The sequence below is a fragment of the Cryptotermes secundus genome, unplaced genomic scaffold (genome assembly GCF_002891405.2).
Source record: "Cryptotermes secundus unplaced genomic scaffold, Csec_1.0 scaffold1272, whole genome shotgun sequence".
Classification (NCBI taxonomy): Eukaryota; Metazoa; Arthropoda; class Insecta; order Blattodea; family Kalotermitidae; genus Cryptotermes; species Cryptotermes secundus.
The window spans coordinates 154434-180164 of NW_019735478.1; the positions used below are offsets into that span (position 1 = coordinate 154434).

Consider the following 25731-nt stretch of genomic DNA (forward strand, 5'->3'; position numbering starts at 1 on the left):
AAAAAAAAAAAAAAACACACAATTCAGGATACCGGGTTTTCCACTCCAAGTTCATACCAGGGTTGTGAGAAAAAAAACAGCAGAATTACCGTGGGGTTATACCAGACCTGGTACACTGCACTGGGTTTGTATGAAGAGGAATGCGTTCTATAATGTTATGGTTAGACCTTACTGGGGGCACGCGGTAGCGTAGTTGGTTGGGACACTATGCCTTCCAGCCGCATTATGGCCCTGGGGTCGACTCAGCCTCTAACTGAAATGAGTACCAGGAATTAATTAAATACTTTCCCTGGGGAGTAAAGCGCGGCGGGCGCGTAAAGCTGACAACCTCACCGCAATCTGTGAGCCGATTGTCTAGATAATGTGGGACCCTCAACGTCTCACAACCCTATGGGCCTTCATGGCCTGTTACAGGGATAGCTTTACTTTTACTTTTACGGTTAGACCTTACTGTGAGTAGTTATTATTAAGAAATGTATATAAATATATAAAATTATGAAAATTCCCGATGAGCTCATTGAATTTTTCAATTGACCTATTCCTTCCAACCGCACTATGGCCCTGGAGTTGACTCAGCCTCTAGCAGTAATTAGTAAAAGGTATCTTCCTGGGGGTAATGTTGCTGCCGGCGCGTAAGGCTGACAACCTCACCGCCATCTTTGAGCCGACTGTCTAGAAAAGGTGGGAGCCTCGACGTCTCACAACCTTGTGGGCCTTCACGGCATGTTACAGGGATAGCTTTGCCATTTGTAACTAAACAACGCACTGGCAGTACCATTTTGGGACGTACAAAAACTGTTGTTTCTTAATTAACGTAAATAATTTGAAGAACAACAACACTGAAATAGCAACAGGTGACACAGAGCAACGAGTATTAACATATGCTGCCAATGTGGTGCAGTCTGTGGGGCTCCGAAACAGTAGGATGTTTCTTTATATCGCCCATTTTATACTCTGTTTATGCTCATTCAATTCCACTTCATTCTGCTTTCCGACGTTCCTGGCGATATCCCGAAGACTAGCGGCTCGCGTCTTCCCCATACTCCAAGACACATCATCCTCTCATACCTCAGTCGCGACATAATCTCTGAAGATGGTGCAGTCGAGATATACCTAAATAACGTATGAATCTATCAGACGATTATCTATAGTTTCGTGACAATGATCTGTTTATCAAATAAATATTGTGACGTGTATATCAATTGCTAGGCAACGACTCGGTAAACACATTCCAGCGAAGGGTATGCGTGCAACAGAAGGACGTCTATTTCTAGGCAACGAAGCAGTAAACACGCCTCCATAACAATAGAGGATGTTTCTGTGTGTTCCGCGCTAAGGGATTACAAAAGACAAAGTCCGAAGACTTGACCAAGTAGAGTAGTCGAGGAGTGGAGTGTCGAGTTTCGAGACGCCAGCCTGCCAGGATATGAACTTGGGAGCAGAGGAATTGAATTGAATCGAGTCTTCGGAACTGGCAGTTACAGAATAACGGCAAGAAATGTATGAGGCTGTGAAGAGAAGACTTCATGTGTGAAGCCTGAGCCCCCTAGTGCGTGTGTAACGGTGAACTGCAAAGTGTGTAGATCAGCCATAGCGCTGTATTGACTGTAGTCCCGAGGTGTGTATATGAGGTGCAACAGATCAAACCATCCAATCCAAAACCCGTCTTACAAGTCACGCACCCCTACACATGACAACATATTTGACATCGTCCATTGACTGGGCTATACTTATAACACGCACTGTTTCGGAGAATGGCACCGCTTCCATCGTCAGCTACACGACGAGAGAAGGGTCCTGCTTAGCTAAGTCCCTTACCATTAGCAAGTCTGGACAGCTGGAACTGGGTCTAGACTAGACTGGACGGTGGTTAAGACAGGCAATTAAAACTTTATTTAATACATACTGTCCATGGTTTATGCTAATCGTCTTACAGTGTATACACTTTTTCACTATATTCTTCACTTCCTCACTACATGTTTCAGCACTAACGTGCCATCCTCAGGTGTCTTTATGCACGTTAAACTATTGTACCGCATGCCATGATGTCTTCATTCTAAAATAACTAAAATCTCTATTCGTCATATAGGACGATGAATTCTAAATAATAAAACTTTTCAGCATTCATCCTACGTCGCACTCAAACACGCGAATTACGCCGATCCACTTTTTTGTGAGCATTCTTCCTACATATATTTGTGTATCCGTAACGTGAAACTGTTATTCATTAATACACTTTCTGGCTTATATCTGTTACATGTGGCTTTATAATATTTAATACTCACCGTATTCTGTGTTCTACCCCCACAACATCATAACACAACCAAAATGAAGACAGCACACACACACACAGATCCAGCAGTACAACGCATGCAGTAACAGGAGCGAGACACAACACAGAACACGATACACAAATATATGTAGGAAGAATGCTCACATAAAAGAGGATTGGCGTAATTCGCGTGTTTGAGTGCGACGTAGGAAGAATCCTGAAAAGTTTTATTATTTAGAATTCATCGTCCTATATGACGAATAGAGATTTTAGTTATTTTAGAATGAAGACATCATGGCATGCGGTACAATAGTTTAACGTGCATAAAGACACCTGAGGATGGCACATTAGTGCTGAAACATGTAGTGTCGAAGTGAAGAATAAGGTGAAAAAGTGTATACACTGTAAGACGGTCAGCATAAACCATATAACATTTTTAATACATACTGATGAAAAATAGAAACGCGATGATTGCAGAGAATTTTCGGAGACATCTGACTTAGTTATTTTGAAAGAGAACTGCTCTGATGCCAATAGTAGTTTTGCAATGCCAATGAAATCAATGTGTAAGGAACAGCTATGTACATAATACACCATTGTAAATGCAACAATTCCAATATTTTTTTTTTTGTGGGGCTCAACCAATAATCTACGAAGTGCTGCCTTCACTAGGTCGTACATCAAGTGCTCGACTAATGCAAAAAGATGTTCAAATATAATATGATATATTATTTATATTATTTAAACAGTTTCAAAAGGATCAATTCTAAGTATATCCTGCCATTGCAATTTGCGTACTTTTAAAAAATCGATACAACTATTCGGTATTCATGGAAACGGATCAGAAATCGATAAAGAATATCATATTAACGTAAATCTCAAATAAATATATGATCACGAGAAAAATGTTGCGTTTCTTAGTCTCTATCTGAAAAGAAACGCGAAACAAGTGACTCGCAAAAATAGTCCTATTTGCCTTAGACTTAGAAAGGGGAAATAACGGAAAACAGTTGCACGTAATAACAACAATGTTAATGTTGCTGCAGCTGCTTTCCTGGGGCCGCTAAAGGAGAGAGCTCGTGTTGGTACTCCTGGCAATGTGATTACTGAAACTGGCCCGAGCAGGGCTATCAATGTGAGCAGTAACAAACAATTTACGAGTACGCCACAAAATTAGGGAATTTTAAAACGCTAAAATGGACTAACTCTTTGTGTTGACGGTGAACTTTTGTGTAGATTAAATAAAATGATTAAAAGAATATAAAAGTATTATTACATGGCATTTGGTAAAAACTGTAATTAAGCTAATGCAATGCTAAACATCTACAGGTCATTAAGTAATTAAATAAAAATTATAATATTCATGACCGTAAATGTGTGCGTATTTTACAAAATAAAAACACAACTGAATTGTACTTTCACCTGCGAGAGATGTAGGCCTATTCATGACATTTTGAATCATATGTAGAATTCCAGCCCTAAAATTTAACCTGCTTAATATGTATTAATTCTATAGAAAAACAAGATATCCTAAACATTACAACGGCCATTTCTAAACATTTTTATGGAAATCCTCAGACTTCCGCCAGAACTTAATTTTAATTTAACTGCTGGTTTAATTATTCATAAAGCATGCACCAACGAGGAGGGTAATATTTAAAATTAAAATTTCAAAAGATTTACTAGATTACAGCCCATTACTGTTGTTGTTATGGTTTATCACTATCACCCGATCATAAACCAAGGATGTTTCCTAAATTTTTGGCCTCCTACTGTCACACGTCTCTTCTATTCATAGACGTTCCATAGATTTTCTATCTTCTCTAATCACAGATGCTTCCAAGAGCGTTGGGCTCCTCTAGCAAAAGGCAGTTCTCAAATCTCTTACCTTCTCTGCTTTCAGATGTTTCGTAAATCTTAGATCTCCTCAAATCAGAGAAAATTTATAAATATTTCGTCTCCAGTAATGCAAGATGTTTTGTTAATCCTCCTGAGATATGAAGTAGAACTCCTTTTAATTGGCTGCCTGTCAGCCCAACGTAAGGCTCTGTTTTACGGGGCAACAAATAAAAAAGCGAACAAATAACCTAACTGTATTCGAAGTTATGATTTCACTTTATATGCAATCCAAGACGATGACTCCTTAGAGAGAGTGGTACTAAGAACAGACTTAGAGCAGTACTAAGCGCAAGCGAGTAATGAGAAATGTTCTCTAAACCTTACTGAAACTGGAAGTAGAGATCCTATTATTAAGGTGTCCATTCTTCGGTTCACAGGGGAAACATAAGAACGCGGACAAATAACGGGTTCCGAAGCCATGATTTTAGTGTGCAGCAGTCTAGGTGATTACTCCAGAGATGGAACAGAATAAATAAGTACGTTTTCGTGAGATGTACATAGTAATCGTATTAATGTTATTGGGAACCGGGATAGCACAGTCTGCATAGCGGATGGTTACAGACTGGACGACGTAAGTGTCGGTGTTTAAATCCCGGTAAGGTCAAAAATTTCATCTCCACATCGTTCAGGCTGGCTCTGGGGTTCACCCAATATCCTATCCAATGGGTATCGGGTGCTCTTTCGCCGGGGGTAAAGCGGCCGAGTCGTGAAGCTGACCACTCACCTCCAACTAGTGCCGAAGTCAAGAAAATGTGGATTTATATATCCGCTCTGCCGATCACAGTGGCCGCGCGGTCTAAGGCTCACCGGAACACTGAGATCATGGGTTCGAATCCCACTCGAGGCATGGAGGTCTGTGTGTGTTTATTCTGTGTGTATGTAGCGGCCTTGCGACGGATTAATCTCTCTTCCAAAAAGTCTTACCGACTGTGTATGGAATTAAGAAACGGAAAACAAGCAGGTCCAACAAGAGGACTGTAGAGCCAGAGATAGTTATATTCACTCTCCCATAAGTCTTCATGGCGTAGTGTTTAATTAGATAAGCACAGGGATAAATTTACTTTGCTTATTATTATTATTATTATTATTATTTGAATGTTGAGTTAGCACATAAACAAGTAATGTGTATGTACACGTATGGTCCTTTCTCTCTACATAAGAACATAACCACTGGAAATGTCTGTCTTACTTTTCTCACCTATTAAAGTATCTTTAATTTTTAATGTAATAATTATTAATTTATTACTACTATACAGACTGTTTAATTTTGTATTTTGTTTGTAAGTTATTTTTGTGTCCTACGTACTCGCGCTAACTTTGTAATTGGCCTCTGATTTGTTGTTTGCAGGTATATAAAAATTAATTTNGATGTGAACACGCTAATGAAGCTTCGGGTTTTATAAAATGCTGGGAAATTCTTGAGTAGCTGCAGAATTGGCGGCTCCTCCAGAAGGGCTTAGCTCCATGAGTAAGTAAATTATTATTATTATTATTTCTATACTTTACATTTCTCAGTTCACAATAACAACTTAGATTTGTGTTAAAGAAATTATTATTACTTTGTTTGTTTGTTTGTTTACTTCTCTGCATTAATGTGTTTTCTTCAGTGTTTGCCTGTAATTTGTCTTTGACTTTATGTTGTGTTTGCCCTCAATGCATTTACCTGTATCTACATTCTAGTGTCTATAAGTGGCCTTTTTGCTGTTGACTCGGCACATAAAAAAATGAATTGAAATGAATTATCATATTGCAGATACTGATGATGTCGTTGTCGTTGTTACTGTTGTTGTTGTTGCTGTTTTTGTCCCTACAAACAGCATGAGCAGCTGAAGGGCATCTAGAAGAACTGTGCTTCCGCTAGATACATGCTTCAGCTGCTGTTGCTGTTTTTGTTCCTACAAACAACATGAGCAGCTGAAGCGCATCTAGAAGAACTGTGCTTCCGCTAGATACATGCTTCAGCTGCTGTTGCTGTTTTTGTTCCTACAAACAACATGAGCAGCTGAAGCGCATCTAGAAGAACTGAGCTTCCGCTAGATACATGCTTCATCTGCTGTTGTTGCTGTTTTTGTCCCTACAAACAGCAGCTGAAGGCATCTAGAAGAACTGTGCTTCCGCTAGATACATGCTTCAGCTGTCGTTGCTGTTTCTGTCCCTACAAACAGCAGCTGAAGGGCATCTAGAAGAACTGTGCTTCCGCTAGATACATGCTTCAGCTGTCGTTGCTGTTTCTGTCCCTACAAACAGCAGCTGAAGGGCATCTAGAAGAACTGTGCTTCCGCTAGATACATGCTTCAGCTGCTGATAATGTTTCTGTCCCTACAAACAACATGAGCAGCTGAGGGGCATTTAGAAGAACTGAGCTTCCGCTAGATACATGCTTCATCTGCTGTTGCTGTTTTTGTTCTTACAAACAACATGAGCAGCTGAAGCGCATCTAGAAGAACTCTGCTTCCGCTAGATACATGCTTCAGCTGCTGTTGCTGTTTTTGGCTCTACAAACAGCAGCTGAAGCGCATTTAGAAGAACTGTGCTTCCGCTAGATATATGTTTCAGCTGCTGTTGCTGTTTGTAGTTGTATTGACGTGTTTGGAACCAAAACTGTTTCTCTTGCTCAAATTTTACAAACAAGAGAAATGTGTGTATATACGTGTATATATATATATATAGCATGTAGTCCCGTTGTTAAGTACTAACTATGTCAACAACGACTTTTGCTAGGCAAGAGATTCCTAACAAGTATCAATGGACTAACTGGGAAGCGATGTTCTCTTCGTGGTCCGTGCGACAGCTGTGTGATGCAGCGATAAAAGAACTGTTGGAAGTGGTGCAGTGCAATGCAGTGAAGTGGAGTGGAGCGAGGTGGTTGGTGAGTGAGTTAGCGGCCTGCTGAGCTTCAGTACTTGTGAGCTGTTGCTGTTAGAAACTGGTAGCTGAGGCAAGAGGGTAGTACGGGAACCCAGAGTAAGGGAAAAGTGAGAAAGCCGTTACCGGACGATTGGTGAAGACACAGCAGACTGAGAAAACTTAGTGCGTGCTGTAGGGAACTGCAGAGTGTGAGTTCGCGAAAGCGCTATAGTTACTTGTGGTTACGAACTGTAAGTGGTCAATAAGTCTAATTACCAATACAAACTCCGTTTGTAGTCACGCAATCACGTGACAATATATATATATATATGTGTGTGTGTGTGTGTGTGTGTATTTTTCTCTTTGTCGTCGAATGACTGGGGTGACTGTATTTGTCGAATTTTTATTATTGTCTTGCCTTTTTCTGTCTTTCATTCTTGCGTTTGTTTTCTTTCCTTCTGTACTCGTTGTTACTTTATAATTGGCTTTTGGTCTGTTGAGTACGCATGTAAATAAATAAAATGTATTGTTATTAAATGTGTTTCCAGAGAGAATAATGAAGAAATATTGGACAACTGGTTCTTGCTAGTTTGAGGAAAGGCTTGTAATCTCTGAAGTTCTGCAATTCTATGTAAGCGTCTATCCTTGTCTTGATGCTATTCCTGGCAACTCACTGCAATGATTCATTCTTTATGGTCTTGGCTTTACGCCTCGATAGTCTAACGGGGCTATTTTGAGACAGTAACATTAGTTTGCTAGTGCGAAGTATTTATTAAGTGGCGAGGGATAACGTCCATGCAGAGTATATTTTGTCTCCCAGTCTTACCTGGACACACAGTGGTGCAATCTGTCTTCTGGACTGGTGATCCCTGGCAGGCAAGACCTCCATTCAGAGGAGCTGGGTTCGTACACAGGCGACTCCTCTTTTGGACACCTCTGCCACACCTCGTGTTACAGTCTGACCACTGTGACCATGGTGACCAACCTCCATTTACTGCGCAAAGAAAGCATAATAAAAATAACTTTACAACTACGTACCAATTAGCTGACACTGTTGGAGAAGTACATATATTTATCTTATATATTTCTTCGGATAAATGAATTGATGAGACAGGTATAAGTTATGGAAAATACACTAAAAGTAGCATCGGATTACCAAATTTTGATCAGTAAACTCACATGAAGCCGGTCACGGTAGCCGAGCGGTCGAAGGCATGCACTGTCTTCGCTCGCTCGGAAGCCGGGATCATGGGTTCGAATCCCATTCAGAGCATGGATGTCTCTGTGCGTTTTTCTGTGTTTGTGTACAGGTAGAGGCTTTGCAACGAGCTGATCATCCGCCCAAGGAGTCCTACCGTATGTCCAAGATCTAGTAAACCGAAGTCAAACGGAGAGTTTCATGGAGGTAGGCCTAGGCCCAAAAGAGGGCTGTAGCGCCAATGAAAAATAAACACTCACAAGAAACTCTGAGTGCAGTCACTCTAAAATAAACGCTATCTTAGGGAAACAGTCATGACGACGTGGACTGAACTGAAATGATTCAGAACAGGAAACAGATGTGGAATTTATGCTCTCATTATTGCAGATTTTGATGCCCGTGTCTGGATTGTTGCTCCTATTATTATTATTATTATTATTATTATTATTATTATTCAAATGATAAAATTGGCTTGTTTTGTGTTCTGTTTCTTTTCTTTACTCGTGCTCACTTATTGGCCGCACGTAATTCTGCACGTAATTAGTAAATAAGAATTGAATTGAATAATTCAAATTGTACAAATTGCTTTGTTTGTTGCATTTTTATGTGGTTTTTGCTTGTTTTCATTACTCGTGCTGACTTTGTAACTTGCTTTTGGGCTGTTAAGTTAGAACGTAAGTAAGAATTGAATGGAATTAAATTATCAACTATTTATTATTATTATTACTATTATATAGCTATCAACTCTATGGGAAAGAGTCATTCCTGAGACCCTGACAGTAGATTATCTCTTCATCAAGCTCCCCTTTCCCTATGGAACCTCAAGACTCAGTGCACTGTTTCCAACATCCGAACATCCAGTTACTGTGTCCTGTCCCATTCAGGTGAAGCCGATCCATGTCCTCACGCCCTTTGGTTACAACATTGCAGCCTCTTTCACCCGTTGCTTAGGTCCTGCCAACGAATCCAAGTCCGAGGCCTTCTAAGATAATTTGTAACATGACAGCCTATTTCCCGGTGAGGGTTGGCCCAGCGTCCAATAACCAATTTGGAAGACCATACCTTGTCGCCTGTTCAACGAAAGATTATTCAACATATTCGTAACTACCGTCCACAGTTTCAGACTGTCTTCTCCAACCGGCGACTGAATATATGCCATATATCGCTAAGCTACGGGCTGGATGACCGGTTAATCGATGTTCTATTCCCGGCAAAGGCAGAGATTTTTCTTCTCGCCATGCGTCCAGATTATCCCCGAGGCCCACCAGGCTTCTATCCAATGAGTACAGGGGGACAAACTGACCGGGTGTAAAGCTGACCACTCAAATCAAATTCCGAGGTTAAGAATGCGTGGAGCTATACCTCCACTTCGATAGCACAGTCAGTATAGCGTCTGGCTGCGCCCTGGAAGATCGAGGGGTTGGAGTTCCAGTCACGAGTGGGACAAGAATTTTCTCTTCTCCGTGTCGTGCAGACGGTTTTGGGACCCACCCAGCCTCCTATTCAATGGGTCATTCATCAGTAATCTGTCAGACGACAGGTCCACAGTCTCTTCCAAAACAGTTCCTCCACTTATTGCGATCTCAAGCTTTCTCCTTCAATTAAAATATCCTCTTCTGTCCCCAAGGTCACCCAGCATCTTCTTGCGTCTTCTTACTCGTCTTCTGTGCACTTGTATCCGCCCCTCCGGTTTGTTTTGTATCCATGGTATACATGGTATCTCTGTTTTTGGAAAGAGACTATCCAGAAAAAGTGATAATGTGGTGGTTTTTCCATTTGCTTTCCACATCGCAGTACAACAGCCGTTCAAACCACTCTGGTCACGCCTGTTGCTGTACGAACTTGAACCATCTCGAGCATCATTTGCTCTGTGCTTCAAGTCGCTGCTGATGACGCTGCTTCCGGCATCAGTTTTTGGTTTTTGGTGTCCCTCTTCGTCTGATGCCTACCCTTTGACCTGTCCAGCAAGGGAGGCCCTGCCAGTAGCTATGCTACCGCTGGTATAGCTCTCAGGGTCCTTGGCATACTCAAACCGCCTCACCACGATAAGGTGGAGACACCAACGAGGGGGTTCAATGGGTACCTAGGGATATTTCCGCGGGGGTAAAGTGGTAGGGGCGTGAAGGTGACCACTCACCTCCTACTAGAGCCGAGGTCAAGAAAACAGATTTATACATTCATTCCCCTCATACGTTCTCATGGTGCGGTGTTTATGGACGAAAACATTATTATTGTTATTGACCTAATCCTCCCTCTTTGATTCATCAATACGACGATTGAAACAGAAGACTTCGACAAGCCGCTACTAACATCTGAGTCATGACTGATGTAGAAATGTTACTTCGGTTCTAATGTGAAATGTAGCCTGCAGCTGGAGATGATTTTAAAAGTAAAGGTGCAATCACACTCGTCTGAATTTCTCCAGTTTACACAACTGCGCGAATTTGAGACGTAGCACGTAAGCCGACAGCTCAATAACGAAACACGTCTCATGAAATTCCCCGTGAGACCGAAACATCATGTGGCACTGTGCCTCCATCGGTGCAGTTCATTTCATGATCTGAGACATCTGCAACGCAGGACCGAAAACAGCTCTGACGGTGTTGGTGGTTATACACTAATCTCTGTTTCACGGACACCAGCTGCGCGCGCATGCCAACTGTAGTTAACACACAGAATCTTTGATTAGGCACAAATATTATGTTTTTGGACATTATCCATCGCCTTGTATTTATCTAAAAACCGTCTTGTTTATTTTTCAAAACAAAACGTTTCGGAGACTTGATTCTGTCTCCGTCTTCATCTAGAACCTACCCAGTTGAACCCAACCCGAAGACGGAGACAGAATCCATTCTCCGAAATGTTATTTTGAGAAATACAGAGGACGGTTTTTAGATAAAGACAAGACGATGGATAATGTACTTCTTTTGGCTTATTTTGGACTTCACCCATCGTCTGGTATGTAAAAGACAAAAAGAAAAAAAAAACACGACGTTTCGGAGACTGGATCTGTCTCCGTCTTCAGGTGGATAAGGAAGGATAAACCTACTCAGTTGGGCCCCTTAGAAAGAGCTAGTCTCAATCACTGGACCCTAAGAGGCCCAACTGAGTAGGTTTATCCTTCCCTATCCACCTGAAGACGGAGACAGATCCAGTCTCCGAAACGTCGTAGTTTTTTGTCTTTTTGTCTTTTACATACCAGACGATGGGTGAAGTCCAAAATAAGCCAAAAGAAGTACAGTATACACCACAGTCAGAATCCTTTCAAGACGATGGATAATGTCCAGAATCATAATATTTGTACCAATGCACCATCGTCACAAACTTCTACACCCTATTTGCTTTGATTGCGTGCTTTAGGCGATCAGTACAACGTCTAGCGCACAGCAGAAAGCACATACCGTGTTGTGGTAAGCAGAACTGAAAGCATTATTTGAATTTAACCTGAATTTAGACGTGAGTATGGCGTTAACCACTTGATGACAAGGGTACAAGAGATGGAGCGAGAAATTTAAAGAGACTGGTGTACACGGCGAGAACGGGGAAGAAAGGAAAAAAAGAAGAACGCTTTCCGATACAAGGAGAGAGAGCCGGATGTGACTTGCCAGGCTTTACAGACGTAATTCGGTGGTCAGTTAATTAAGGGTCTCCATGAACTGCAGGGGGGCACGCGGTAGCGTAACTGGTTGAGCACTATGCTACAACCCGAAATGTCGCGGGTTCAAGTCCCGATAAGCCCACTGGATTTTTCAATTTACCTAATCCTTCCAACCACATTACGTGTATATTCACGGGGTCGACTCGGCCTCTTAACAGAAATGAGTACAAAGGACCAACCGTGGGATAAAAGGTGGCCGGCACGTAAGGCTGACAATCTCACCGCCATCTGGGAGCCGACTGTCTAGAAAATGTGGAAGCCTCGAAATACTGAGAAATATTGACAATTTCACTAATATTAACATAGTACCAGCTTACGCATCAAATAGACGTAACTAATGAAGACCAAATAATGAAATAAACACGTACATACAAAGTACCTCAGTGTTAACAAGTGTACAGTAATCACATTGTAAATTGTCAATAAAATTACAGTTATAATACTAAATTTTTGCGTAGAAATAGGGTGATGAACACAGTAACAGCTACTGTTTTCTAGACTGCAACTGTTTGGATGTCGAGTATTAGGGGCCATTTCTTGCACATGGCAGGCATCACGATAAATAAATCCAAGTTCAACTGTCAGTGTAACCTTGGGGAAGTGTTTCAGAATTGTCGCAAACACTAAACAGATAATAGATCTCAAGACCCTCCGCACTGATGCGTGACAGGGGGCTGGAAGGAAGATCTTCACGTCTCTAGCATTTGCCCGGTATTTGTCACTGACAAGTTCCCTCCCCCGTCCGCGAAATGCAACATACACCAGCCCTAGTGGACGCGTCCCAATACTTGGCTAAAAGCATTCCTCTCCTACATGACACAACACAGCATTATCTTCTTCTGAAGTTTCGTGTACTTCAAGATCTAACTATAACATCTGCATAAAGCAACTTACAAGGGTTGGACAAAATAATGGAAACACTACAGATACTGTACACATTTCTTCATTAATATGATGATGCAGTAACTTCTGCCTTCAATACAGCAGAAGTCCTCCTTGGAATGGACTCGTACGAGTTTTGAACAGCCTCTAGCAGAACTGTATACCATTCTTCTTGAAGAACATCTTCAGGTTCCTTTAGTGATATTGGAGGTGGGAATCTGTTCCTCACTCTAGGCCCCAAAACTGTCCAGAGTGGTTCAGTGATGTTCAAATATGGTGATTGTGCTGGTCAGGGAAGATGGTGAAGTTCGCTTTAATGATCTTCACACAATGACTGAACAGTTCTAGCTGTGAGAATGGAGGCGTTGTGGGCTTGGTAAACTGCATCGTTGTTCGGAAGTAAGGTCTGGATCATGATGCACCTGATTACCCAACCTGTCCACGTACTCCGTTGCAGTAATTAGCCATGAAGGCTAATAACGGGAACAGCAGAACACTGTGCCATGATGATGCTGCCCAAACCGTCACAGAAACTCCCCGTGTTTCACTGTTGGAACCGAACTAAGCATTCCGGACTGTAGGCTTCCTTGGGTGCTCTCCCAATGTAAACTCTTCCTGATGTAAGAAACGGCGTGTAGGACGATTCATCTGGCCACATCACCTGCGCGTTTGCAGTTGTCTGCTGTTCAGGTTTTACAGTCGTGACACAATCGTCTGCGCATCTGAGCATTACTTTCAGTAATCAGAGGTACAGCCGGTCACGGTAGCCGAGCGGTCTAAGGCATGTACTGTCTTCGCTCGCTTGGAAAAAAGGATCGTGGGTTCGAATCCCGCTCAGGGCATGGATGTTTAGTTTGTGTGTGTGCGTTTTTCTGTGTTTGTGTACAGGTAGAGGCCTTGCGACGAGCTGATCACCCGCCCAAGAAGTCCTACCGAATGTGTAAGATCTAGAAAAACCGAAGTGAACGGAGAAGTTCATGGAAGTAGGCCTAGGCCCACTGGGTCTGTAGTGCCAAAAAAAAAATCAGAGGTACAGCAATTGCAACCCTACCGTTGGTTTGTGAAGCTCAAGTCGGACAGTCTTTCTTGAAACAGGGTCTTCAAGATGAATATCCAGTTCTGCTGTCCTGTCACCTGTGCTGTAGTAATTATGTGATTCTTTAAACAGTTCTCCTCGATGTACAACGATCTCTTTCTGTCAATGCTAGTTTTTTGGCCACTGTTCCTCTTCGCTGATGTTGTCTTCCCCTGGTTCGTGCATGCCGCAGACATTACCCCAGAAAATGTCACATCGATACATCGAATAATGTAACAGCTATTGTCACAAAAGCACACCTCTCTCAAAATCGGACAAGTGTCCCAATCTCCGACTCCTTCACATCTTCCACTGAACAGAATCACTAATGCAACGACAGGAGCTCTACAAGTGTAAACAAATAGAAGAAGAAGATTCTGTGTTGCCAACTTAAATTCTTTCAATATAGCCAACATAAATAAATTCTATGCCTGAATTTCTTAGTGTTTTCATTATTTTGTCTACTTCGTGTGTTTTGTTGTGTGATTCAAATACTATATTTTAAATTTCAAAGTTATCTTTTTGGAAGGAACAGACAGTCTTTCCAGGGCAGTAGTGGATTGTAATCCCCGAGGACAAGAACGCCTCGAAAGCTGAGGGCAAAAGGGAAGGACCAATGGCGTCTAATGCTTCAGAATGGGGAACAGAGTAACCAAACAATGCGGGGAAGAAGATGGTAGGAGAAAGAGGAAGATAGTGTTCAGTTTCGGGTGACGTTCGTTCGTTCATTCATTCATGGCTCTGCAGTCCTTTGTAGGGCCCTGGCCTTTCCTTCACTTTGGTAATATTTTCACACAGATGGTAGGCCTCCTTGGATGGGGGATCAGCCCGTCGAAAGGCCGCTACCTACACACAGGACAACATAAGCAGAATAAACGCACACATACATCCCACTGTTTGAGCAGGAGAAGACAGTTCGTGCCTTAGACCGCAGAGCCACTGTGATCGGCCTCGAGTGACGTGACTGCATAAATTTCTTCATTTCGCCCTGAAGACTGTAAGCAATAATTTCGTTTTGTTCCCAAAGATAACGCTGCAACCACAGAGACTCTATCTTGCCTGTTTATGTCTACTTCTCACTTGTAGGTGTCTCTGTGTAGCTACGTGATTAAATTATACCAGATTATGTTCAGAATATTTATAATTTGTTTCTGAGCAGAAAACTTTACGTAGTACACAGAGGTTTTGTATGGCTGTCAACCATTGCTCTCACTGTCAGGAAAGAACTCATTCAATCTTGAACAGAATCGACCTTGAGAAGCTAAAAGCCACTCAAATAGTTAAGATATTCACCACCTTTCTTGGAACCTGAATATTAATTTTGTGTTCACAAGAGGCCACCATCAGATCCTATCCTGAGAGTGATGAAGCCATTGTCCACCCTATCCTATAATGGTACACGTACAATCCTATCGAGACAGAACATAGATTCAGAGCTCCGTTCTGACAGGAACATTCTGAGAACATGTAGATCAAACACAGGTTAACTGATACGGGTATTATTAGGGAGCTGAAAGCAAACTACACAGAATATGGAAGGGGATACGCACTGACAGAAAAACTGATGGTAAGAAATAACGAGAAGTTTTGAAAATTTGTTACGGAGTCCGCTTTCCTTTAATCGCTTTATAATACACGTACATATTGTGTGCCTTGAAAGTACAGTCAATTAACTGTTCAATTTCGTCATAATTTCTGTGCACAGTATCCATCAATACAAAGGAGAGACGGAAACGCGAACGACTTCATATAAAATAAGGGAAATATTGCAGTACACTGTAAAACAGCAAATGTTGGCCGTGTGAAATCGGTAGACTGATAAACTACTGAATCACTGAAACAAGACAAGCAACGTTTTGTGTCGAGAAGTTCACAAACGCAACAGATTCTGCATGAGACATTAAACGTAATGTCATTGTGTTTAATTAATTAAAGATCACACCATTTAGACATCTGGGGAAGTGGAGGTATAGCGCCACAATTCTTGATCTCAGCTGCATCAAGTTCTCGCAAGGAGTGTCTGTTTAATGGCTTCAGACTTGACATTGGAAACGAACCATGGCTGCGCCCCTTATTCAGACCCTCCCTGCAACGCAGGACAACTCTGACTGGCGCTTCGTTTTGTTGGCAGGGAAGGGCTTCACTTCCTCCAAACTTTTCTTTCTTTCTCCCTCCCTTTCTTACAGTCACAATATGTGAGCCCTCTCAACTTTCGCTTTCTTTTCTTCCGCCCATAAATTGTCGGCCACTTACAGCCTTGCAACTGACCATGTGACGGCAGTCTGAAACGGATGTTGCTCCGGGGCGGAGTACTCAGTGACGGAGCCACTTCTCTGGACCCGTGGAACGGAGTATCGTTTTACTCCCTATTTCATATTTGCCAGTTCACTGAGTAAATTATCTATTTTGTTACTTGCGCCTATTAATATGATGTAGGGACTTTCTTTTTCTGAATTCGAAAGGATGTTATTACATATTGTGGCACACAGATCCACTGATGAATAATAATTCTATAAACAATGTCCACTGTTAGGAAACAAATTCCTCATAAGCAACAACTGAAAAGCAATAGAGGAAGAATATCTTCTGTGAGGTCCGTGCCGCACAATTAATGAGACAGTGCAGTGCAGTGCAGTGCATTGAAATGAGGTGTTTTGAGTTTGAGTCAGTGAAGTGAAGAGTGGAAGGTTAGTGCGGGATGGCCGACAGTCTGGGGGTTAAAAAGTTGGAGCAATGGGCCAGTTATGGGATATTCACCACCCAGTAAGAATGTAAGCAGAGGAAACGCTCAGAAGCCGTTTACAGGAAACGACTAGTGAAGACATAGAAGACTATATGTGCCGCACTTACAGTGATCTTTAGTGTGCGTAAAGCAGCGAGGCTGTTAGTTACTTGTAGTTACGAGCTGCATGAATAAGCGGTCAATAAGTTGAGCCACCGATCGAAACCCCGTCTATAGTCACTCATACACGTGATGATATATATTATCTCTTAGCCGGGATAGCTCAGGGTTGTACGAACGAGGAGTTGGGGTTCTATTACCTATAGGGACAGGAGATTTTTCTCCTCGTCATAACATCCAGACTGGCCCTGACGCCCACCCAGCCTCCTATACGAGGGGTACAGAGGGCTGTTTGTCTGGGAGCAAAACGACAGTGGTATAAATTTGACCTCTCACCTCCATCTAGTGTAAAGATTAAAAATGGCGCAGCCGTGCTTCTACCCCCACCCGTACCCCTTACGGCGTGGTGCTTAATTAATTAAGTCCAGGATAATATCACCTTATACCTTGTGTCTATCAATGTGAGATAAGAAATTTAATTTTCTTAAAATACAAAGGATTCTTCCGACCGTGAGCCTATGTTACAACTGGTGTTATTAGGTTTCAGGAACTTGCCCAGCATCTGATGCACAAACTGATCTGTCTGTCTATCTACTCAGGTGAAAACCTAAACTCAATCACTGAAACCAGTTCTTCGGAATATACAGCTTACATTCCCAATGTTTGTGGTTCTGCAGGGATCAGTCACATGCCGAGAGTTCAGGCCCAGGATGCTGCATCGGTAATTTAAGATGAGAAATTCAGAGTATCTAGTGCAAATATAAGAGCCAAAATATGATAGGAAAATAAATTATAATGCAAATTCGCTACCTTCATACACAACATTTAGGCCGTTGCAATTCCTTAATATACAAGAAAACTAAAATTCCCTAAAATATGTAATGGAGCGAAAAATGTTATATAAAATGTAAAGTTGCCCCTGTACTTAACTAATTAAGCACTACGCCATGAAGGTGTATGGAGCAGTGAATGAACAGAGCCACATGTTCTTGACCTCTGCACTAGCTGGAGGTGAGTGGTCAGTTTCACGCCCCGGCCGCTTTAATCCCAGGGAAAGAGCCCCCAATACCCATTGGATAGGAGACTGGGTGGGCCCAAGAGCCGGTCTGGACGACGTGAAGAAAATTTTTGCCTCTACCGGGATTCGAAGCCCGACACCTCGGTAGTCCAGTCAGTCGCTATATAGACTACGCTGTCCCGGATCCCTAATAATGTTACGTAACTGTAAAAAATTATTACACTTCATGGAATTTTAATCTTCATGCAAATTTGTTAGTTTAGCTTTAGCTGCTTGACCTGTGACAAAGAAGGGTATAAGTCATACATGAGCCTAAGCTCGTATTTCTTCCTTACTGACAATTTATTGAAACACAATCTGAATCAGCAATACTCATTCAATACAATTTCAACATCTTACAATTTAAAAAAAAAAATACAGCCTTCTTAAACCCGCGCGTCTTCATACGTAAATATTGCTTTAGAAAGAAGAGTTTTAGCGGTTGTAAAATAAATAGTACAGAAAATTTCATAAATTTCCTCTCGCCAACTTTTAAAGAAGAAATTTCATGTTCTTGTCGCTGTTGTTATTTTGTTCAGACTTCACTATAATCCTTTCAATTACATCCTACATAAAAAACAAAAGTAAATGTTATTGCTCCACAGTGTAAGTTGGATTTCAAAACGCGAATAACAACTTCGGCAAATTCACAAAATGGAGCTGTCATATAGTAACTCGTGCTTATGGACCATTGGTTAAGAAACACAGCACTAAAAACGACATTCAACATCAAGTCTGTTGTCACTTTTAAGAAGAAATAGATTTTAAATTTTACTGCACACATTCTGCATGGGTACTTATTTCGTATTGCCATCGTTTTAAGAGAGCGATCAAACTAAGCATTACTTTTATATTTACTAAGAATTATCAGGGCCGTGTTATGGTACTAGGAACAACTCTGTCATAAACGTATTAATGTCATTCGAAATGGGCGCTGTAACATCAAGGAGACATGAGTCATGGACCCCACACTGAGATATTTATAGCAGACAATTCTTATTGCGAGTCCAGCAGAAGAGACCGCTGAGATACACTGCAAAGTGTGTGTGTGTGTTGCGCGCGCAGGAAAGGGAGAAGTTGACAGTTTCAAAGAAGAGAATGGCTAACTTTTTATATTCTGCTTTTCTTCCGTTCCCCCAATATGCGTCCCTTTTGTGTGATTTTCTTGAGGAGAGTTGTTAAGTGGGGTGAATGCTATGCTTGCCATTATTAACATTAGCCGTAATCTTCCCACTCCTACACTCATCAAATTCCACCCATAGCATCCTTGACATTCTAAGCCCTCGTACTAATCGTTATGTTTGTTTTTCAGAAAAGTCTTGTTTTCTTGTATTGAGTATCAATACAAATAGTAGCTTAAAGTAGCAATAATTCGCCCCAAGTATTTTGTGTCTGAAAACAGGTACCGAACACAAAACGTAAAATATTAATAGCAGTAGGTTTGGATTGGTAATTGGATTTACTGGATGCTTAGAGGAAGTAACTACAAATAAACATAACATTATTGCGCTTTTACACAATTAACAATCACTCCACACTAATCTTCTCAGTTTATCTGCACTAGTCCTCACGAGTTTATATAACATAGGAACAATAAAAGTCTCACTAAATCACGCACTCCCAATATCACTGTGCTACAGCACACAAAAAGTTAAATCTTCACAGGCTGACTTCTTGTTCTCTTCTTCAGCTACGAAGCTCCCGTGACTATCTCCTACCGAGAACTGAGTCGTCTCTGAACAGAACGAATTCTGTCACTTATATAGCCGAGAAACGCATACCCATCACAGGAAACACATGTCACGTGACCAGCATCCACCGCTGCGTGACATCACCACGGACACGGATAAACACAGTCTCCTCTATTGTTGCGAGTTGGACCGTGTTTACAGAGCTGTTGTCTAGCAACACGTTGGTCAAATCCGTTACAATATATAGTAGCGAGGTCCATGGAGGATATTTCTCCTTAAGCAGCTAAAAATTTCCCATTTAATCCAGAAATTCCTCATAACTTATGGAACTCCCAAGATATAATTGTGTTCATAAGAGCCGGTCACTGATCCTGAATACATTAATCTAGTTCATACCCTCACCATGTCTTGAACATTCACTTTATATTGTCAAGTGTAGGGGGTTTGGGCGTGACTTATGAAACGGGTTTTGGATTGGATGGTTGAATTTATTGGCCCTTATATATCCACACAGTTCGTACAACACTATCGCTATTCTACACATTTTCCAATTCACCGTTACACACGCACTAGGATTCTCAATCTTCACTAGTCGTCTCCTGGAAACAGGTTTATCACAGTCTCACTGTAACTTCAACTCATACATGAAATCTTCTTGCCACGGCTAATTCCTTTCTTGTCATTATTCTGCAGCTGCCAACTCAATTCAATTCCTCATATACCAGTAGGCTGGTGACACCAAAATTCGACTCTTCACTTCCGACTACTGTTCTGTACTACCTCGTTTTGTGACTGTGACCTTTTATAACACCTCTGCAAGGACCACAAAGATAACACTGTCCTTTATTGTTAGGGATGCGTGTTTACTGGTCTGTTACCTAGCAATGGATGACCTACTGCCGCGTGCGCGTGTGCTGCGGGAATGTGTTTACAGAGTCGTTGCCTAGCAATGGGTATACATGTTACAATATTATATTTCGATCTATATCTACGTCTGTCAAGTGATCTCTTTCCCTTAAAATATTACAGCTAAAATGCATGCATTTCTTACCTATTCCATACGTGTTACAACCCCGTCAATCCTCCTTTAGCTCATCACCCCAATAAGCTATTATGTGTTAGGGCGTACAAATTGTGGGGCTGATTATACAGTTTCATCAGCCTTCAGTTACTTCTAAATATTCTCCTCAGCACTCCGTTCTAGGAGTATGTACTAAACAAGGCGCATAAAGATTGCAATACAGCAATATTCTGTAATTAAAACAAAGTAGACACTATCGGATCAACATTTATATTTATTGACGCTACATGTTTCGACCCTTATACTAGGTCATCATCAGGCGTACAATGATAGAAGACTCAGTCGTTCAATTTCACATAATAATTTGCATCTAATTCTTCAATAAGGGTCCTTATTGTGCCCTTGAGTGTTCCTAAATGCATAAATGGAGCCTTTCAGTTAACATTTTAAAATACTCAGATAATATTTAAAAAATTAGAGACTAAAGATTAAAGACATAAAAATTAAAAATGTACTAACATGGAAATAAAATATTTTGTTATAAATCTCTTTAAAACTTCGTGACCGTTACAGAATATTGTTGTGTAGACTGCATTCTTTTGTATGCATTTTATGTACCTTGTTTATAACACCCAACAGGATGCATACTATTAAGTATGTAGTAAATTACATTTACATTGACACATTTGTTCTCTTAGCTTTGTATCCAAATACAAGCGCTTGAGTTGGCATGGCATTTAAGACGGATATGTCACCACTAGTCCTAGCCAGGGAGCAGCAAGAATGAATGGGCCTAATACATCGACGAAGTTAATTGTTTCACGTCAACTTAGTCTCGATATGAGGTACACTCCGTGGACAGGGTAGGCGAAATCGTGAAAGACTTCAGGAGGATAGATTTGTTGATTGTTTTATTTAGAAAATATTTATCAGCAGTCCATGTTACGTAGAAAAGTTGTCCCTGTGCTTAACTAATTAAGTACTACACCCTGAAGGCACATGGGGGAGTGGATGTATAGATCCATATTTTCTTGATCTCAGTACTAGCTAGAGGTGAATGGCCAGCTTCACGCCCCGGCCGCTTTACTCCCGAGGAAAGAGCCCCCGGTAGAATGGAAGAGTATGATGTGCAAATGATAAACTGTTAAGGATGCGGAGACATGAGATCGGTGGTGACAGTGAAGTGAAATCAAGGAACTGCGTAAAAACCACGAAAAAGCCTCAGAGCTAGAGGGTCTCTAGGTCAAATTTTGAACTTCAGACCTTCGAGTACGAAGGACAGCGCTAGCATTCAACGGTGGCATATGCTTTGTGTGAGCCAAACATCGATTCCAATATTTGAAACACTATTTATGGCTTTAAATTTTTATACTTATGTAAAATGGAACCTTACACTGAACGAAAAATAACTATAGTAAAATTCACTGCACTGAGGGATTCTAAATTGACAGAATTTCGGTAACGAGTGCAGGGAGCCAAGTTCAATTGACATAACAAGGAGCAACGTTTGGCTGAGTTCCCTTGAAGAATGCGAACAATAAATACATGGAACATGGAGACTAGGGAGAAAATTCCCGCCTGCAAATTATTCTACAAAAATATTCCAGATAAATTATCCTGGGAATAAACCAAAATTTCCCTAATAACAAGCCGGAAACAAGTCCATTTGGTAAAGACAAATGACTGCAGAATGGCGAATATTAAACAGACCACGATACCCGACTATCAGTAGAATTCTCAAGATATTTTTTCCGACAGACAATGAGAGATTCAGTAATCAGGCGTACGAATACACTAACGCGTCAACTTGGAACGCCGTACTGTATTGGCAACTTCTTCATCAAACGAGTTATGCGGGTCGGTTGACAACCTCAGGCGTTACATTACATTCCTAACATCTCGTTAGGAGAATATCTGAACCTGAAATGGAGGAAGTGACGAGAGCTTGTCTGAAATTAAAAAACCGGGAGCTTCGTAATTTGACCGCTTAGCCGGATTTCAATAGTATAATAAGCTCAAGGAGGACGAGAAGAGGTAGGACGTGTACTAATCAGAGGGATGAAAATGCATGTGGATTTTAGTCACGAAAACCTCGAAACATAGACGACAACATGGAATAAAATTTGTGCTAACGGACGATAAGTGTCCTGCTGTTTAGTGTGGTCCATTACGTACTTCAGAACTAACAGCAGGTACATGAGACAATGAAGCAAAATAGGCGTATCTTGTCTTTCTTTCTTCTTTCTTCCCATATTAATCATTTTCCTTTCCTTTCATTTCCTTCCTTCGTTTCCCTTCATTTTCCGCTCTCCTTCATTGTTTCTTATTTTATTCTCCGTTTTCTTACATTCAACAGAAGGAAAAAGAACGATTCCTCTGTATATGAAAGTATGATTTAATATCTTTCCCAAATCAGTTGCAAGGAGTTCGCGAGAACGCAGATGGAGGCGCCACTTGACGGCTTCTCGTTCGCCGTAGGCATGCACATTTGCACTTGTGCATTGCTAGTCTAACTGGAAAATATCTCCTTCGATCGATCTATAACTGAACCGCTCAATCAATTATTTTCCCTTAATTCCCTTATTTCACTGCAAGACACACCGATAAGCCGAGTCANGCTTGCAGATTTCTTATATTTTTTCTTCTACCCTGAAGATGGAGGCGATACGTTTCCTCCGAAACGTCGGTTAACACCACATATACACGGTGCCAAATCCCAGAAGACTGCTTTCTTCATAGTCACCGCCGTGAAAGCCTCAAATCTTACATAGTTGTCAAATGTTTCAGAGACGGTTTCTGCTTCCGTTATCAGGGAATGGTTTACTGGGAATAATGGATAGAGATCATTGCCTGACAACTGGAAGACAGATTGTCTCCGAAACGTTGGATATCTGCTCTGGATCGGTAGAGTTGATTAGCTCAGAATATATTATAACTTTAGCAACTGCAGGAGTTTCTCAGAACCCTACATACCTTTCCATTCGTTTTTCAATCTTACCAAATTTGGAATTATTCTTACACTAGGCATCTGTTCAGGTGGCGTAGGTATTTATGTTCAAGAAAACCATCTGGACGTTTCGGCGTCTTTTGTTTTAGTCGCGAAACGAATATACTTTGATCTTTCTATACGACAATGCTATAAAATAAAGAACGAAGAAAACCGTACATGGATGGAAAGAACACTCTCCACCCACTTCTCTTAATGTTTTTCTTTTCTCTTGGCCCGCATCAATTCTCTTTTGTACCTACGCCTTACATTCTGCGATTGTTTACTGTGATAAACGACCATGTAAATGGTTCCTGACAATAAGTTGCATGCTTGGTTCTCTCTCTCTCTCGCTCTCTCTCTCTCTCTCTTCCCCTCCTCCGGTTTCTTTAGGAATCTATTTTCATTTTGACATATAGAAATAGTTTATTTTTTTTATGAAAGGGAGGATGCTGTCCTCTGGCCGAATACAGAAACCTACCACCAGGCAGTCATCGGAGAAAGATCGATTTACTCCAGTGTATGTCCTCCACCCCCCTCTCCACAAGTTTTGGCGAGACCAGACCACAGCAATGAAGTAATAAAATACAATGTCCAAGCCACCGCCCCACTATGAGCTCTCAATTTAAAGTGAACTACACTATACAGGACCGCCACGTGCAAGGAACACACTCAGTAATTCACTCTGGCGTCAGAGCAATAGTTGCAAGAGATCGGATCTGAAATTGTTTAATTTTAATTATGAGTCCATACCGTGAATTATCATTTCTAAACTCTGTAGTAAAATGTATCATATGCATATACTAATTAATGAAACTGACCTTCAAAGATAAAATGACAAATTACATTTATTAACAGTACAAATTATCTAAAATAATTCCTTTCTGTTACCCTATTTGCGGGTCTGATATGATTAGAGATAATTTTATTAAAGTTTCAATTGTGATGCTATTTTAGCTGTTACCACAGCAACTAATCCATTGTACTACGACGGCAGTAAATACAACATACTCATGTACTATCTTAAAAGCAACGAGGTGCTCACATCAATATGCCCAGCAAGAAGTCATCATTTTTTTTTTCATTTTGGTGCACATCTAACAACGTATGGCGGCAGCAGGTAGCGTAGTTAGTTGAGGCACTGTGCTACAAGCCGAAGGTCGCGGCTTCGAGTCCCCATGAGGTGGATTTCTTCAATTCACCTAATCATTTCCTTGGTTCCACTCAGCCCCTAACAGAAATGAGTACCAGGAATTTTCCTGGGTGTTCAGGGTGTTCACTTCTGCACGACTTCAGTTTCCGATAGTAACATCCTCTCTAGGCTAGTTATGAAGTCAACCCAACCTCCTATCTAGCGGATACTCTTGATTCGTTTCCGGAGCGCAAAGGTAACTGACCACTCGCTTACATCTAGCGTCGAGAGTATGAATGTGTGGAGCTGTACCTCTAACCCCTTGCACGTTTTCAGTGCTTCATACATAACTAAATACGTTGACTTCTCTGGGCATTGGGCATGTCCCCTTTGCAACTAACAGATATAATTAAGCACGGGATAAATATATGTTTACATCCTGTACGTCTTTCTGCCCATGCTATGGCACCCTCCTTCAGCTGCTAAGATTTAGTAAAGGTTTCCTCCATTACATTTAATCAAAATTAGTGTGAGGTTTTACTAGCTGGAAGCAGTTGCAGACACATGGGCTGGACAGAGAATTAATGCCTTTAAGACCTCTTCTTTTTCTCTTCGAGTGGTGATGCCTAATAGGGCCTAGCTACACATTCGTAAAGCCCTGAACAGTCTCGTAAAAAGATTCGTGGAAAACCTATCAATTAATGCAGATGTTTCACACATGAGTTGTTCCCAGCTGTGCTCCACCTGTTACCATGGCAACTTCAGCTGGTATCCAGACCCAATACTCTGAATAGGGCAACACGATTCGCATGAGCAGTTTATCTTGTACATGTTTATTTAACCCGTTAAAGGGGTCATATTATTCCACGGAGTACCTAACTTCTTTCAAATATTATATCGACCCTCTGTGTAGGTCCTCGTACTCATTTCAATAAGAGGCTAAGTAGACCCTAGGGCCATAGTGCGGCTGGAAGGATTACGTAATTAAAAAAAAATCCAATGACCTCGGCAGGAATCGAACCAGCGACATTCCAGATTTTAGCACAATGCTTCAACCAACTACGCTACCGCTTCTTCCTGGAGGGTTAAGGGCGGCCGGCGCGTAAGGCTGACAATTTTACCGCCATCTACGTGCCAATTGTCTAGAAATTGTAGGAGCCTCGACGTCTCA

General features: G+C 41.3%; 1 protein-coding gene across 1 annotated transcript in view; it reads right to left on the reverse strand.

Moving 5' to 3' along the window:
• The window catches only part of LOC111869448 (netrin receptor UNC5B), a 259914-nt gene that overhangs the window by 151242 nt on the left and 82941 nt on the right, over window positions 1-25731 (reverse strand). The window contains exon 2 of the mRNA XM_033753431.1: window positions 7845-8012. The gene's annotated coding sequence lies outside the window, so the exon portion shown is untranslated. The remainder of the gene's footprint in view (window positions 1-7844; window positions 8013-25731) is intronic.